This window comes from Pieris rapae, chromosome 1 (genome assembly GCF_905147795.1).
Source record: "Pieris rapae chromosome 1, ilPieRapa1.1, whole genome shotgun sequence".
NCBI lineage: Eukaryota > Metazoa > Arthropoda > Insecta > Lepidoptera > Pieridae > Pieris > Pieris rapae.
This window is the reverse complement of record NC_059509.1, coordinates 6,721,502-6,739,650: the sequence shown is the minus strand read 5'-3', so window position 1 is coordinate 6,739,650 and position 18,149 is coordinate 6,721,502. Positions and strand designations below refer to the sequence as shown.

Genomic DNA, 18,149 nt, shown 5'->3' with positions numbered 1-18,149 from the left:
TACTAAGACCTTATGCAGTACTTATGTCTTGTTTTCTTATAAAATTTAATCTTGATCAACTCACAGATCAGGCGTAAATGGCGCCTGTACGGGATGGCAATTCAGTTCTGTAAATTTCGTTTGTTTAAAAAAATATCAGTATGTCATGGTATGTATATTTATTCAGATATCATGGCTAGGTACATATAAATTACTGCTTATTTATATTCTACGTCTAAAATTCTCTACTCTGTCATTAGCGTATAAAAATGTAATTATTTCCTTTGCAACCAATAAAGTCATCTAAAGTACAATAGTTACTGGGTATAATATTACTACAACGATTACGATTATAATTTTATTATTATATTTAATCCCTTAACAGAAAGCATTTTACAGAAAGTCTCTTTTACATGCTCTCTATATCACTGTGGCCCTTCCTAAAAAGAGTGGCGGAGAGATTAATCCGCCGTTCTATGCCTTCGATTTGAGAACTGGCAGTAAATATAAAGTAAGAAGCATTTAGCATTTAATATATATTTTTTTATTGACATTCATAAGTGTACATTGTGTTACCTAAATTAATAATGATTTTGATTTTGAATAAAACGTTTGGTGGTATAAAAAAATCCATGTGGTAATACAAATTGATGTAAAAACACAGACTTAAATCTGAAGATGATTCGAGCAAGATTTAATTATATTATCTGAAATGAGCCTTCGTTGCATAAAATTTAAATTTTATTCTGCAAACCAGTTTCATTATAACAGTTGTAAACATATGTAGCAAAAAGCCACACGAGGCTATAACTAGTAAAATAAAAAACCAATTTGAGAATGATACGTCAAATTCATTGGTCAATTATATTCAGAAAAATATATTTTGATACAAGGTGCGAATGAAGCGTGAAACGTTTGTCAAGGATGACAAGAGTCCGGTTATTCAATAGAGCGTAGCCAAGGCAACCGTCCAAAATCACAGTAATGTCCTCAATAAACGGTTGTATAATAAATTCACAATAAATTATAATGTGAATACATAATACAACTATAATATAGTTAACGAAACGTATAATTAAATGATTAGTGGGATAAAACGCGTTTTGTTTTCAAATAAACATCAGAATTGAGAATAAACCAAGATAAATTAGAGGACTTATTAGTGATAATGTATTTTATAGATACTGTATACATCTATTAAATTGATTTAGAAGGATAAACGTGGCGTACTTTTAAACCAACAATCAAAACTCTGAGAATCAATGAAATTGTTAATAATGAAGGTCTTATATAGTTTTAAAGTATAATGTAGGCTTATGGGTAATTTAAAATTAATTAATGTTATATAATCATTACAATACCCTTAAAGCTGCCAAACGATATTATAATGAAAGAAAACAACTATGTAGCCGCTGTATCAAACATGTACCTGTTATGATATCTATTATATTAGGTATAAAATAAAATGAGACAATTATATTTTATGTACCTACTCGTACTTTCACAGACTACAATGCTTCAACGGTAATAGAATATTGAAACGACAAACTACACAATTTTAATATTTAATGTGTATTTTTGCATGTGTGACGATTATATAGATTTTTATTGATTAAAACGTTTTAATTAAACCTATTAGATTAAGTACGTAGTAAGCCAAGTTCTTGAATAATACTACGCATAGAAAAATGTGGTGATAAAATTGTCACGGTAATTTTTGTTTACACATTAAATTAATTCAGAATGTATGAACTGTACTATTTAATAGCGTATAAATATTTTGTTTATTCAGCCTTCACCCAATTATCAACAAAAATAACAATTGATTTGGCAATAAATACTTCGGAACTCAAGAAGTTTGGACATAGTACGTAGGCGTCCAAACGTTGAATGAAGTTTCGCAAAAGGACAGAAATGGAATTACATTTTATTCATATGCGGTGAGGTTCAAAAACTATTATATAAATTACTGTTTCAGAAAAACACCTTTTCTTTGGCAATTAAAGATTACAATAAATTAAGTACCGAAAAAATTAAAAGATCAACCGATTAGTCTTTAAAAAGCGACTTAGTGCATTACTTTTGGAAAAAATGTACTATTCCATAAATGATTATTTGCATGAGACATTGTAATTGATACAAATTTAATAAAGTAGCTAAAAATTAAGATAAATTTGCGCCCCACTGTGTGTGGCAGAATATGCGAACGACTTACGAATACCACCTTAACATTTTGTACCATATTCTTGCAATAAATAAATTATTATTATTATTAATGTCTCTAATTTAAATACCGCCTTCCTACTTCAGAAGTCCGTTACTAATCTGGCCATTTTGTTGTTAATTGTCAAAATGTAATTAATTAAACCTGTAAATTAAAAAAAACCGTAAACTGTCTTTTTATATTTTTGACGTCTTTCTTTAGAAATGAAAAGTTGTCAAATCTAGGAGCGGTGGCTACAACTGCAGATACACTACGTCACATAAATATTATATTTTTTTATTATGTCAAGTAAGTGGCCAGTATCTTTACCCCAGAATGTGATTTAAAAAATTAATGGGCATACTATGGTAAGTTGTGATTTGGATATTCATACTGCATTGTTTACAATCGCTATAGTTACGACAGCATTGGTAATGTATACTGCATTGAAATTGATTTCAAGCTAATGCTTACATAATTGGATTTAAATTTTCTTAGAACCTAGAAGCCATTAATGTCATTTGTTAATAGCGAAGTCATCTAGAATAATAGCGAAGTGAAATGTTTAAACTGATTTCTTCAAAATAGGTTTTTAAGAAAACTGTTTACTAATGTTTTGTTTATTACTTCAACCTAGGTAATGCTAAAGTGTTACGAAATATAAAAGTTGTTTATTAAATACTATGTACTGATAAGTTTCGACTATAATATGATATTTGACAAAAAATATATATGTATAGTCTAATTTTCACAACATTCAAGTCTTATGATAGAACTCTATTAAACTTATAATAATTTATGTGAGATCAGAGTAACACTTAGTTGTCAATTGGCAAGTTGTCACATATTACATGGTTCCATGACTGGATTTCCATTTTTCATTAACACACGTAATATGTACGGATAGCCGCATTGTTTTACGATCGTAATTATGAATCATGGCTTGTAATATGCTTGGAATTTGATTTTATTTCAGTAGCGAACAAGGTTTTAGACAATTTTTTAACTAAAGCCCATGCGAAATTATGATTTTAATCTCCTACTAACCTACTGGTACCTAGATTAGTCAATTCTAAAGTTATGATTAGAATAGTGAACTATATACATAATAACAATTAACACATGAATATAAAATATGATTGACAAATAACAAAAAACTTACATACCCTCAATTTACTGGTTAAATTCCAAATTTGAACTCGTAACTCAATATGTGCACATATCACAGATTCACAGATATAAACTGCACTAAGTAGGCACGTTATACTTCAAACTGAATTAACATTTAAAAATGCTATTTGAAAAATCCAAGCATTTTGAGACGGTACATAACCTCACGCGTTGACGTTTACTTCATCGAAACGATCGGATTGAACTGATGTTTTGATGACATCGCGATCGCGGTGTATCTACGCCGGTAGATATTTATTTGTGATTACCTACTGCGTGGTAAACGCTCACTCGTTCTTAACACGTCACAATATTTCCGAACATCGGCGGCAATGAATAACAAACAAGCATGAAGCTTACGTACGAGATACATATTGAGGCGGGATTTTCTCACCCGTGAACGAATTCGATTCAAGAATGAGATTATAATGCTTAGGTGAAGCTAGATCGTTTATCCCCCGGTAACATCTTGGAATAAATTGTGGGAAAGTTCTATTACCGTTTACGTTAGGTTAATTTATTTTATTTATGTATTAAAGGTTCATTTATTTCTAAGAATAGTGCCTGAATATAAGAGAATAATGGTGTGCACTTAGATATATTATCACGTATATAGTTTTATAAGCGCTATCAAAAAATGGATGGAGGGATTTATACAGGCATCAGCAGACCAGAATATGGTTGTGTACTAATATGCGTAAGCAAAATATAGTAGAAATTAACTATCGTAATAATCTTAAGCATTCTAATTCTAAAATCTCTTAATGTTTAGTAAACATGTAATGCTAAACAATAGAGAAGCTATAAACAATCCTTTTAACACCTGGCACAGTTCGTGAGAATGTACAATACAGACTGTACGCAGATTGAACAAACCATAACAGATTGTTTTCCTTATAATTTGTGCTCTTCTCAGAATCATAGGATATGTGAACAACCGAGTTCTATATCGATAATAATTATCCAGTTGCTACGGCCTTTCATGTGTCAGATTTTTTTAAAACAATATACAATCTGTGCGTAAGTTTTGTGTCCAACGTAAGCCTCTTGGCATTGCAGGGGTTCATGGGCGACGGTAGACAATATTTTCTAAGTAACTCGCATCCTCTTTAACCCTGTCACATAAAAAATCATAGATTTTAATATGCGAGAGTCATAATTCTTGGTAAGTCTCGACTCGACGAGCTAGTGTTTATTACACACAGATAGAAATATGTGTTGTATAGGGTCAAGGGTTAGTCCTAACACATAGAATTTAAAGTATATAGTAGAGTGGATTTTTCTATGGAATTGACAATAATTATTTAAGTATGAAACTTGCAAAACTATGACACAACGCAATAATTAACTTTGAATTTAAGAATAAGAATAGGACCGATGTACAGTAATAGATAACTAAATATTTTAATTAAATAATTTTCACGTTTTCTTATGAATACAAATTTAAGATAACAGCAAGTAACGATCTTGTTACCTATGTGACGTTTCTAAATTGGTTTGGGTATAAATCTTTTTATGCATTTAAACTTATGCCCACTTATTTATAAAAATAAATTCTCTATTAGTCTATTCTAATTCAGTAGTCTATTAGTTTTCCTCACAGTGTAAACATAAGTCGACAGAAAGAGACAAAAGAGTACTACAGATAGATAATTTGTTAAGAATATAAACAAAAAGGGTTCGTTTGATAAATATAAAATCAAATTTAAGTACTTTCAAATAAAACATGTTTTATTCACATATTTTCTAGAACGAAACAAAAAACGAATTTGAAGTAAGTTTTCATAATTGCCTTTTAAATATTGAGTTCTCGTACATTGTCTCTGTTCTCTAATAACGTGAAGTGAATTTAACAGTAGCTGCATTGTTGAGACATCCGGTTTTGTTTATTTTGAAATAATGTAACTGCTGATTTCGGTGGACGCCTTTTTAAAATCATTTCTATAAATTTTAACGATACGTAATTCTGGCGCTCGTCGTGGCATATTCCTAAAAAGTTCCTATATTTTTTATCGTATTTTCAAGGTACTACAACATTTATCGGCGTTGGTATTAGATTTCAGGATTGAACGTAGGAACGCACCTTATGTAAGTTGTCGATTCAGGTAGACATACTGTAAATAGTATTAATTTTATCTGTAAAGTAGATGGTCGAATTTCGGACTTCAGGTTGAGAGTTGCACACTTAAGCACTAAACTAACATTGCTTCGGATATGTTTAATGCTAATAAATGCCCCTTAAAAACCATAAATATGTTAAAAAAAATATTATTAGTAGCTACATTGAAATTTTCAATGTAGATACTAATTTTATTTAAAAATGGAATTCTCAATTCAACTTGAAACAAATTTAAATGTTCGTCTTTTGAAATATAGCTTATGTCTTATTTGCCGAGTTTGATTTCTGTACAGACAATTCGAAACAGGAAACATAGATTGCATGAAAAGGGAAAATGAAGGTTCATTAAGTTTAGCTTCGATCGTGCCGGGTCACTTCCGGCAGGTCAGAGCGGGGAATCCGATTATCTCCACCATCGACTGCGCTTACCCTTCCATTCGTTCTATAAATATCATTGGACCAACTTTGTGCTGACAGTATTTCCGTTAAACATTTGCAATAAATTATAGAGATTTGAAAATTAGAGCTTTTTAGAACGCTTGATTTTGTGTAGGGACCAATAACAATGATACCCAACACGCTCATATCCATTAAAAATATCTTAGATATTGCAAGAGGACAGTCAATACGGGTTTTAATTTACAAGTGTATGTTAACAAAAGGTATAGACTTACTAATTGCTTTCAATAACAGCTGACTTCAAGTACCCTTGAAGCCATATATATGGAGGAGCACGCGACATACGATAAGCGAGCCCTTACATTTGTAATTAATACACTGTCGCCCATGAGTGATCCCAGTTTATTTATTTTATTTATTAACACTTCGTAGCATTACATAAAAGGAAAAAAAAAATAAACATAATTTAATGAATAGCAACTGGCGGCCTTATCGCTTTAGAGCGATTTCTTCCAGACAACCATTAGTTTAAACATAACACATATCTAATTCAATCTTACTTAGCTATTTAATACCTCCGACGACTACATAGTCGAGGAATTATCTAGAAAATATTTATTAAAAGAATTCGGTTCAACAACAAAGATGGCGATGCTAACACTCCAGTCCCCGTAGGCGAAGTTCTTAAATAATATTAATATAGTTACATGTTAAAACGCGTTTGTCTTTTGTCAACTCATATAATTCTGAGTGAAGCGTTATTTTTTTACTCAATTATAGTTAGCATAATTTCCTATTAAGACAGGTACACTAGCGTCCCTCGCATTTGACATCAAACTTTTTATGTATGTACGGGACTGATGATAATCATAACTATTTGCATATCTAAATATGATTTGGATTTAGATTTCGATTGCCAGTTAAATATTAATTGGAAACCTTTCTTACGAAACGTGTTGTAGTTTGTACTACACATTTGCAGGTGTCTATTTTAGGTTCATATTCATAATGCTGTAATGAAACACTATTATGTATCCGCACGTATAATGTGCTGGACTGACCTATTTTTGAAGGTCTTAGCTTCTTTAAACACGACGTATTATGTTACGTAAATTAAAATTACAAGGTACTACAGCTTATGTAGAGATAACATTCAAATATAGATTATTAGTTCTTAGAATAGGTGGCGTAGATTATGCAATAGTCTCAGTCAAAAAGAGCTTTAGTTTAACGACTTCGATCATAATAAGATATGAAGCCAAAACATAATTGTTCTTAAACTTAACCAATTCGACTTAGGGTCCTTCAAGAAAAGAGCGTACAAATTCTTAAAAGGCTGACGAAGCTCGCTAGCCCTGTGGCATCGAGAGTGTCCATGGGCGGCGGTATCACTTAACATCAGGTGAGCCTTCTGCCCGTTTGCCCCCCGTTCTATAAAAAAAAATATATTAGTAATTACACCAAGGTAGGAATAATAATGCTAATATATTGCTTTTAACTGCATTAAGAAGGTCCGTCATTGTGGCACCTTGTACTACTCTACTTTATAATATATATTGAATATGAGTAGCATAAACCACATAAAAAGCCTTAACCACATTGCAGTTGAACAGTATTAGCTTTAATAAAAAAATAATTTCTACCACATATATCTATTAATCTTATTGTCAATTTCATTATGATGTGATGTCCTATTGTGTAGTATATTGTATGCATATGGGATAAATTGCATACATTAAAGTCACGAAACTAAAATTATTTCCTCTGTAGCCTCTTTTTTTTTTTTTTTTCTCTTGGGGAAATGCTTTGCGCATACCCTTCCGCGGCGCGACTGCTTGGTGCAGAAGGATTATGTGGGACTCGCCATTGTGCATACCCACTTAAACCCCAAGGTGCCACCAACAATCGCCTTATGCGGGATGCGGTAACAGCAGAGCCTTATCCGCTTCCCAACACGCGATGCGGCGGATGCGTCCGCCTCTTCCCGCCCATTGTTGATTTGTGAGGATGCTTGACACAGCAAGCATCTTTCACAGACCGGGCCATACGCATTTACAAATAGCTAGGGGAGATCGGGTCCAGTACTTGCAGGGATGGGTCATCATCCCTTCTTTTAGACGCATGGACCCCTGCTCCCCGCTCTGTAGCCTCTGCCACAACCTTCAATCGACTTTAGTTCTTAAAAGGTCAAACTTAAATAAAACCACAAAAAACCTGATTAGTTAAAGTTCCTGTTTAAAATGTATAACTTATGACATTGTAATTAATTATTTGTTTTCTTTTATATACCACTATTTTAATGATTATTCATTTGATTAATATTGATGTGAATGGATTCATTTCCATTGGTTTTGTTATGTTGTTAGGAAAAAAATCCTCTTCTAATGCTGAATAGCGTTCTGTTTCTGATAAAAAACAAATATAATATTGTAATTTTAAATTTTCGGGCTTTAACGCTGCGTATTTTAATTTGACTAATTTTAATGGTGTAACCACAAAAAGTGTAAATATATCTTATAGGCTAATTCATATTCCTAGAGGATTGTCTTATTAAGTCAGAGAGTGTCGCAATGAGATTTATTTTGTTGTTTTTACGCTCATTATTTAAACATTTAAATATTATCACGGTTGGGTTTCTGTAAGCAAATTGTAACAAGATTGGCAACACAGACGCAGAAGGTAAGCGGCATTTCGAAGGAAAGTCCGTTTTGTAACTATTGCGATCTTAGATTACCGACATAATCTTGTATCGACTAACCAGTTTTATGAAGCTCTGAACGATGTAAGCTTTTCGACAACTCAAACATCTTAATAAATATTGTAGTATTTGCCCTAACAACCATTAAATTCTTGTCTTATATTAAGTTCAGAGAAAAATCTGCTACGCTACTTTTTATTATGAAGGTTCATAATAGTATTTGAAGTATATTTGGGAAGGTTAACTGTAACTTCAAGTACCTACCGAAAGTAGGTACTCCCCTTTACCATAGAGTTTTGCACCACGCGTTTACATCAGCACCACAATTGTTGAACGAACTATCTAAAGTACAACAAAATCGCAATGTTGAAGTCGAAATCGCTTTCATTGTTGTAAAGTTAGAGAATGACGGAGCGGCCTGTTGAGTAGCGTAATAAAGCAGCGATACAAGTCGTCTACAGAGAAAGAAATGTCTGATAAAGATGAACGTCTTCATCGTCATAATGACGTAGATAATCCAATTTTACTGTATCACACCATTTAGCGTGCCGATTGAACGTTATTTTGATACTATAATATAGTTCTATATTAGTTGCCCAGAATTTGAAAATCGTTTGAATTTTATCGAAGCTAAACTATGTCCGGAATGTCCGGTGTGATTAGGATAGTTTTGCCTCTGTTTAATAATTCTATTGAGCCTAAATTTTTTGGAGAAAATGAATCGCATATATGTATAGCCTTTATAATACATGTAAAAAAGGTTATTTTTATTTAATTTCTTAAAATTGTATAAAATTAGAAGCGATCTATTTTGCCTGTCAAGTGTTTGTATTGTTTTGACACCTGTTCTATGCCAAGTGTGCTAAGAGATATAGGTTACTTCCTAAAGCCATTTACAAAAATAGACGCGACACAAAGTCGGTTAAGATTTCCCAGGAGCTTTTGTCCCTCACTTTCCTAATGAGACATGATTGATCTATGCAAGGATCTGGTAACCCTTAAGAAGTTGTGCAATGATTAATTTAGGTTCGGCTGTTGTAACGTCAGTTCTAATTTCAGGTTTTTTAATTTTCCAATTCTTAAATGGCCGGCTACGCACTCGCGAGCCCTCTGGCATTGAGTGTCCATGGGCGGCACCATGGGCATCATTTAACATCAGGTGAGCCTCCTGCCAGTTTGCCCCCTGTTGTATAAAAAAAATAAAAAGGTATATAAAAATACACGAGGCAAAAAACGAGGCATTTTGAGGCTTTATCTATAAAATATACCATATCATATATGTATGTCATAGACAATAAACAAATATCAATGTGTGAAAGAGATAAAATACGTACGTTTGAATTGGTTTTTTAACGATAGGGGCAAAGTTATATTAACGGAATACACATCTCTATGTCTATAAAATCAAAGATTTTGTTGAGTAAGTCAGTTCTGAATCACGCATATATTTTAGTACTGTACTTACTATTAAAAGAGACAGCGAAGACATTAGTCCGATCTGTAGTGAGTCAGCATTAGCTCAAGCTTTGCGCAATGAAGTTGTCCATAAGACTGAATATACTCATCCAAGATACCAAAGAAGGTCCTTGAACCTTCAAGGCTGTACTATCAAGCCTTATACGGTGCGTGCGTGGCCAATTATATTACAATAGTTTTTATATTTGGAAGCAAGAATGTTTATTGTAAACATGCGTTTATGGAACGTCTGCTTACAATTGCATTGACATCAATTTATCAATTATGCCACTGCAATAATTTTGCTTTATTGTAAGTTGACAATAACAGTGACCTCAATGTTTTTATATTACCTTTGTAAATAAGCAATTCTTTGAAATTTCATTATGGAATATAAATTTGCCCCGATTCAGCGATAATTTACGTAAAATTGTTACGTTTCTTTTATTTTCTAACACTTTAACCCTGTACGTGAAAAGTACCTTGACTGCGTAACGTAAATGCTGAAAGAATTAATTATTCTTAAAAATATCAGATTAACGCGTGTACTAATTTTCACATTTGTTTTTACTTTGAGTAAGACTACGACTTGTTTATCAAATCGATAAAATTAAAGTTTTCTGCACATTGGAACAAAATCGTGCTATGTACATACTCCATAGTAGATTTTAAGTCTACGACACTTTGGGGAAAGCCAGGGGTTTATCTATACTGGGTTGATATCATTCACACCATTATTGCCAAGAAAGAACGTTTACTTTACACGGGCCAAGAAAGCCAGGTGCATAAGAAGACACAACTAAGTCCAAAGAATGACACTACATACGAATGAACTAAAGTTGCACGAGGAAGCTTCAGATTGGGTTAATAAACCACGGTTATCGTTATTAAAACTAAAGGCAATTTATACGGCCAAGAGCTTCGTGACTAACAAGTAATTAGTGGAAAGCCGTGTAAAAAGAATTTCTGTGGTCGTCGACTTTCAATGGCCCTCGCGTTCAACAATTTTAGGGAGTGTAACGTATGAACGATGTATATAATATATGTGTATGAATACTACTGGCTTTCATTTGGCTATTTGGCACTTTCTTCACTATTATTCCATAAAAAATATTTACATACATTAATAAATAGTTGTAACTTATCATGTATGAAGGTCTGTGAGAAATTGAGAAATTGAGAAAATAAATAAATATTATTATTACTAAGTATTCCCTTCTGTAATAATATCGTCTCGATAAAGTAACGTTTTACTTTTCTCTTAATGTTTCTAATCTTATAAATTGTTGTGTCGATCTTTAAAATGAGATGAGTTACTTAGTGCACCTTGGTCTTAAGTGCTAACCATATCAGTGAAACAATAGAACATAATAACTGAGCCTCTTCTCCTTTATAGAGACTGTACGTAGTGTTATGCGACACTTTTTTATGTTCAATATCCAAATAAATTACTTATTAGACTTAAATTAGGCTAGATCCTAATGTTCCACGATTGCTCGAAGAAAGAATACACTGTGCATTAAATAATAATCAGCAGAATTAGGTAAGTGAAAATAATTTATTCAAAATAAAACAGGATTGTAATAATATCAAAAAGTTCTGAGAACTCTAACGATATATCGCCTGTTTTTTTTTTCATTAAAATAAAATTCGTATTGGTGCTAGAGATTTTACCATTTTTGATTATTTTCAACCAGATCTTTCTGTATATTTCAATGCGAAGCAGATGTTGGAAGCACATGTTTTTGCTTCTTTTGGATATTTGATTTTGGACTTTGATATACGAGCGCTTGTCTCACTGAATCCCAGAAGAATAGGTTATTAAAGTAACTTATAAAGTAGAATAATAAACTTATAATATGGTACAAAGGACTGTTGCCCTTTTTAATTTTTTTCTTTGTCCGCGACCTTAGTTTTCGTAATAAAAAATACACCTTTACTTACCGTAGTAATAAATATATATAATATGTAATATAAATAAGTTAAATAACTATTCTGAAGTATAAGTATTAATATTAGTTACTTCCAAGAACTGAAGATCATAAATATTTATTACTGGTCTAAGAAATGATTGTATTTTGTTTTTTTTTCTACACGTCAGGGTTCACGTGATGCGATTAAATGGATCCCACGATTTAACTACGCGGTCATTTTTATATAGTGTTTCTCACGAGGAGGTTTTAGTTTTTCTATTTAGTTTTGTAATCGCTGTTGCTTTAAATATAAATGGGGATAATATGGTCAAATCCCATGTGTAATCATATGTACAGGTATGCGCTCCACTTTGTGCATATCTATTTACAAGTTCCTTAATAGATGAAAGAATATTGTATATTATTATATATATTATATAGAATATATATTGCAGTGATAAAACGGCACATTCAATAGCAATTTCAGCCTTACTAGAAGTAACCCAAGTAGTAACAATTCAGAACAATCCTATCCAAAGCCAGTAATTAAAGAAATAGAATTGAGGTTGTATAATCTGCTTAATATGACAACATTTTACGTGTAAAGATTTTTTTAGGTTTAAAGACATTCTCATAATAGACAATAGTCACTTACATCAGAACATTTATATGCTAAAGATACAATTCATCACGTGGTGGTGGTAGAACTTGAGTCGACTTTAATTTCCGTTGATAACTATGATCACTCTTGGCTGCCTGCAATTTTAATATTCCGTGGCAGTCTATTATACCGCAACGCTCAATCCTCAACATTTATTAATTTAACTATACAAATATTTTGACTGATTTTGCATTCTATTATTCATTTTAAAAAATAAAACACAATAGCCAATATAATACAACGCTCCAATAGTTGGCAAGATTGCAAATCCAAAATTTATGTAAATTGAACGATATTAAGTCAGAAAATGTAATAAAGAACAATATTTTATTCAGAACATAAAAAAATACTTCAATTATTTATTATTAGTGTTAAGATATGAATCTTATTGTAAACTACTTAAATGTATCACGATAAATATATAAAGGAAGATTAGACAAATTAATTAATATTAAGAAATATAAAATTTTCAATATTTATTTTATATAACTTTCGAGTCAAAATAGACATAGGTCACTATTAAGTAAGTCTATTTTATGTAATACGTTTAACAATACGTTTACATTTGATTACAATTACCACTAGTTCTCATCTCTAACCGACTACCCAATTCTCATAGCGTTTGACTAACTTTAAAGAGTAGGAAGTTTCTTTTTTATTATATGTGTTGTGTAAAATGTAATTATGTTAATATATCATTTAATTTAACAAGTCGTTCGCTGAAATTGGGTCTAACTAAGATTCTGTACTGATTTGATTTCTTTGTTAAAACAACCAAATCTTACGCGGACTAGTACATTCAAATCAATCGTAAATTTCTTCATTTAAGCTAAAAAAAGGTGAATATTGAGCGATTACAGTAGGTATAAAGCTATGTAATAACAAGGCGTTGATGGTGATATCTTGAGACTATAACGCTTGGAACTAATGGCCATGTGAACCTCAGGTGGGGAAGGAGACTCAAAGTTCAGTGCTCCTGCCGCTCTTGTCTTAATACCTGTCATTGTGAAAACTACTCTATAACCTATTGTTATGGTCACTTCTTGTATCTTTGATAGAAAGACCACCAAAGTTGGACATTAAGATCGCAATTTAGATGGTAAGGTACTAGTAATGTTTTAATTCGACGATTCCACTGTTCCTTGTCTATTATGAAGAAACGATATTAAAGACAGCGAGCTTCTTAATGGAAGCTTTCTAATTGAAATACCATTATACGGCATTTTCTTAAAAGGGTTTTTGGGACTGTATATATAAAGTACTTTTGTGAATATTCCATGAGCGAATAGAACAAGATGAACAATTTCCATAAAAGTTAATAATAATACAATCACAAAAACGTTAAAAAACAACTAATGTTTCATTAGGTTACGTAGTACCGTTTTGGTGACTTCTATGAAACGATTACACTTAAATACTCCGCATAACAAGTGTGTCGCTTATTCAGAAATCTAGTTTTTCCTAATGTGACAGTACAGCGAAATGTCGTTCACCGAATAACGATATATGTATTAGGTTTCAAAGAATTTTCCCCGAATAACTTCTAAGTTATTTCTGACTCGTTATAGCTAAATACGAACACTACCTTATTGGTAGCCATCGTAACGTTTAGGGTAATTATTTGTTAGGATTGGAATGCACACATAACTGATGAACTGGTGAAAAATAAGATTCGCAAGTACATTCAAAGTTAATAACACAAACGGCATAGTTTGAATTGATGTTACTCAAGTCAGGACCGAAGAATGGAAAAATAAAATTCTCGTAGAATTAAGTAGTGAGAATATAAACTATTCAAATAAGGCAAAAATATTTTATTATCTTTGGTTTCCGTGATATGAGACTTCGAGACGAAAGAAGCGTCGAGAAACGACAACATCCAAATAGAAAAAATGAGCTACAGTTTCCATGAATACACACTTAACCTCGTTTTTAAGTATCCCGGCAAGGATCTCTTTAATTATTTTTCAACTCAGATTGCTATAAAAATAAATAGACTTTTCTCTCCCATTGAGCCAACAAACTGTAACCAAGTCGGCAAATACAGCCGCGGAAACTTAATTATAAACACTTTTGCCTCAACTAGAAGTAGAGAAGTAACTGGTAAAATGAAACTACTTTTTGCCGGTTAAATATTGGTTTTTTTTTTATAGAACCGGGGGCAAACGGGCAGGAGGCTCACCTGATGTTAAGTGATACCGCCGCCCATGGACACTCTCAATGTCAGAGGGCTCGCGAGTGCGTTACCAACCTTTTAAGAAATGGTACGCTCTTTTCTTGAAGGACTAGAATATCTAAACTTGTAAGGAACTGAATTTAATATACCAGACGTGCGTGTTGTACGTTTTGAATAAGTTTTGATCCGTCGTTTCGATTTAAGTCCATATTGTGCTGTGAAACCCCTTTAGTTTAATCGAGGTAGACAACATTTCTAATTAGCAATATTTCGATTATCTTCGGTAGGATTACAGCGGCTGACAAAATGGTTCTAAGACTTATCATCTATGACGTAGAACACCAAATTCCTTTACACGGATAGACATCTCAAGTTAAAGTCCTATCGCAGTTGAAATATGGGAAGCGTCCCCTTTTATACGTAGAGGCAGGTGCGCTGCTCTGTTGTTCAAACAGCACTATGGAAACGATCGTACATACAGCATACCTATTAGCGCTTACAATGCCTGCAATTCATATTCTGCATTACAACTTGCAACTTGCTGTTATGGATAATTTAAATATGGAACGAGACGGCGGAAACGGATCGTTTGCGTTTCTCAATATGTAGGTTCTAAATTCAATGATTTCATAGGTTATTTTTATCGATAACTTTAAATTTAAGTTTGAATATGGAATATCGGTCTTAATTCTATTTCTTAATTGTACGAACTATGGGCACGCGGAAATCGGCGTTTTACGCAAATTTTCCTAGTCACGTTGATGGTATGTACTTTCTAAATTCTAATAACAGCGAACGTAAATACTGTATACGGACATTATTGATTATATCCAGTACATTAAAGTATAAGCGACAATCTGATGGTACTGTTAATGTGATGGATTAAATAACTGAGTTGGTAATAAGTACATATAGCGAGTCTACTAGTAAGTGAACAATTTATTGTCAAGAAGTATTCATTCACTTTTACGTTGCCTTGCTGTCTTAATGCTATTTTATTCGTCAAAACATAATGTTGTTTCATATTACGATTTTTAATCGCAATAGACGGACATTCATAATGATGTTTATTAATTTGTAGTGTTTTTATTGGCTTTTAACGGTTTCCGTCTCAAGCGCATGTGTAAAATGCCGTAACCACCATTGGAGCAAATACGTTACATTAATTTTATGTTACAGAAACTAGGTGATCGGTCTTATCCATGGTAGGACAACGTAGCAACCGCAAGCGATCCGCATTTGTCCAGCGACACTGTTTCTATCACAAATTTTGGAAATCCTTTCCAACCTGCTTTCGTGATTATAACATAAGCCTGTTCTTATCACGTATCTTGTCACATATAATCTCTGGATTTTATGCACTCTCAGTGGCCACCTATTAGTCTAATCTTATTCTTTTATAGTAATAATAAATACTTAAATGATCCTAAACCTTGGGATTGATTTGATACAGATCAAACAATTTGTATTAAAAACTTGGCGATTGAAAAGAGTGGCGAAAAGTTTCTTGCCAGTTCTTCTTGCCCGCTCTAGGCCCTTGACTTGCGAACTGGTAGTAAATGTAAATTTACAATTAAATTAATTATTTTGACGTTCATAAGTGTACTTGTTTACCTAGATGAATAAAGTTTGTTTGTTTGTTTGTTTGTTTGTATGTTGAATGTTACACAGCAATTTAAAATTATTAATTGCAATAGGATCGTTGAGGCTGGCATCGCTAGGACATTGCTCTCCTTATCATCTTAAGAAACATGTCACAATATCGTTTATTTATTATTTCCTTAATAATAGACGGCATAATATCTTATGACCCGTTATCATAAAACAGTTACCGTCCAGGCCAGTCACGGACTATTTGCTTTTGATAAAATAGTCCTACATTACACATACTTATAACTTAGTTACTGATTATGTACAATAATTCCAATAGTTATGTAAATATTTTATTATGAATTAACCTATTTTCAACACTTATGCTCAAATTATTTTTTATATATTTTATTGTAGGTACATATATAAATATGATTAGATGGCATTAATAAGGAAAATGTGTATTATTGTAGATACATTTTCTTCGTTATTAAAAAGTTTGTAAAATGTTCGCTAAAACAAATTAGTATTTTAATAACACACGAATATAGAATCTTACAATATTTTTAACCTACATTGTAATAATATTACTTAATATAGAATCTTACAATATTTTTAATATACATGGTAATAATATTAATAATTAAACGAATTATGAATACCGTTGAAAGTGCATTCAACCATACAAGTATAGCTATGGTATAAGGGTGGTACAACGCCTAGCCCACATGCTTGATTTTATCAAGTAACGTTATTGTTTCGTGTTTTATTTGGTCTTTTTTTTTAATATATAAATAAGTTTTTTCTTTAATTATTCCAATAAAATTATATACATTAATAATTCCAATAAAAATATATAGATACGGCAATTAAGATTATTTCCTCTTCCTGTGTTACTCAGATTCTAATAACTATTTATATAGAGTCAGTAATGAAATCGTTTTTGTATTAATAGGTATTGACGATAAATAATTGTGTCTGGGAACTGGTTGTCGAACGCATGAGGGTGATATACATTAGGCATGCTTTTATTGTGTTAAAGGGAATCAAGATAAATTAACCTTACATTGAACAAACACATCTATTATTCGCTAATAATACTTTAATACAATTGATAACATACATTTGAGAACTACTTAATAACTTATTACCAATTATCGAAACCAATCTTCTCTGTAATATACAGATATATCCAGGCTGTACATTTATAAGTAGATCGAATATGCAAACAGAAATAAACTTCGCTTACCTCCGCTAACAGCAATTAGTGAACCGGCATATCCCTTTTAAAACACAAACAATAGATTCCTGTTTAATTTCACTGTTTGGATAAAAAAATCGATACTAATGAAGTAGGTTTTCATTCAATAAAGCTGTTTTAATTGTTAATCACTCCACTTTCTGTCACAATACAACGTGTGACGAAGAGAATAACTTTATTCACGTGCGCGGTGTTCGACATTAAGAAGTAAGCTCGCATCAATCTTTCGTTTCCGACTGGGACCGGCGACCGCGATCGGCGCGGCGCTCGCCAAGCGCCGGTCGTTCTTCGGTCCCTACTCGGCTCGGACGAAACTCTTCACTCCCGTTCGCCGATCGGTCCCGTGATTTCAAATTTTATTACCTGTTCCATAAAGCTCACATACGTAAGCATAGATTGGAAGGGCGCATTGAAACTTTGAAGTTTTATAGGATCTTTTATCTCGCTTATTCTTAACAAGTCAGACGTGTAAAGCGTTGTCCAGGATTCTTAACATAGTTGAGAGATTCTTATAGGTTCCATTTC

The 18,149-nt window shown here is 32.3% G+C and overlaps 1 protein-coding gene across 2 annotated transcripts in view; it reads right to left on the bottom strand.

Moving 5' to 3' along the window:
• LOC110995806 overlaps positions 1 to 17,854 on the bottom strand; it is a 28,340-nt gene extending 10,486 nt beyond the window's left edge. Inside the window, exon 1 of one of the 2 annotated variants that reach the window (XM_022263147.2) lies at positions 17,613 to 17,854. The gene's annotated coding sequence lies outside the window, so the exon portion shown is untranslated. Of the gene's footprint in view, positions 1 to 3,348; positions 3,563 to 17,612 lie in introns of those variants that run through there. The other variant, XM_022263148.2, reaches the window with a different exon arrangement.
• Between the last annotated feature and the right edge of the window lie 295 nt (positions 17,855 to 18,149).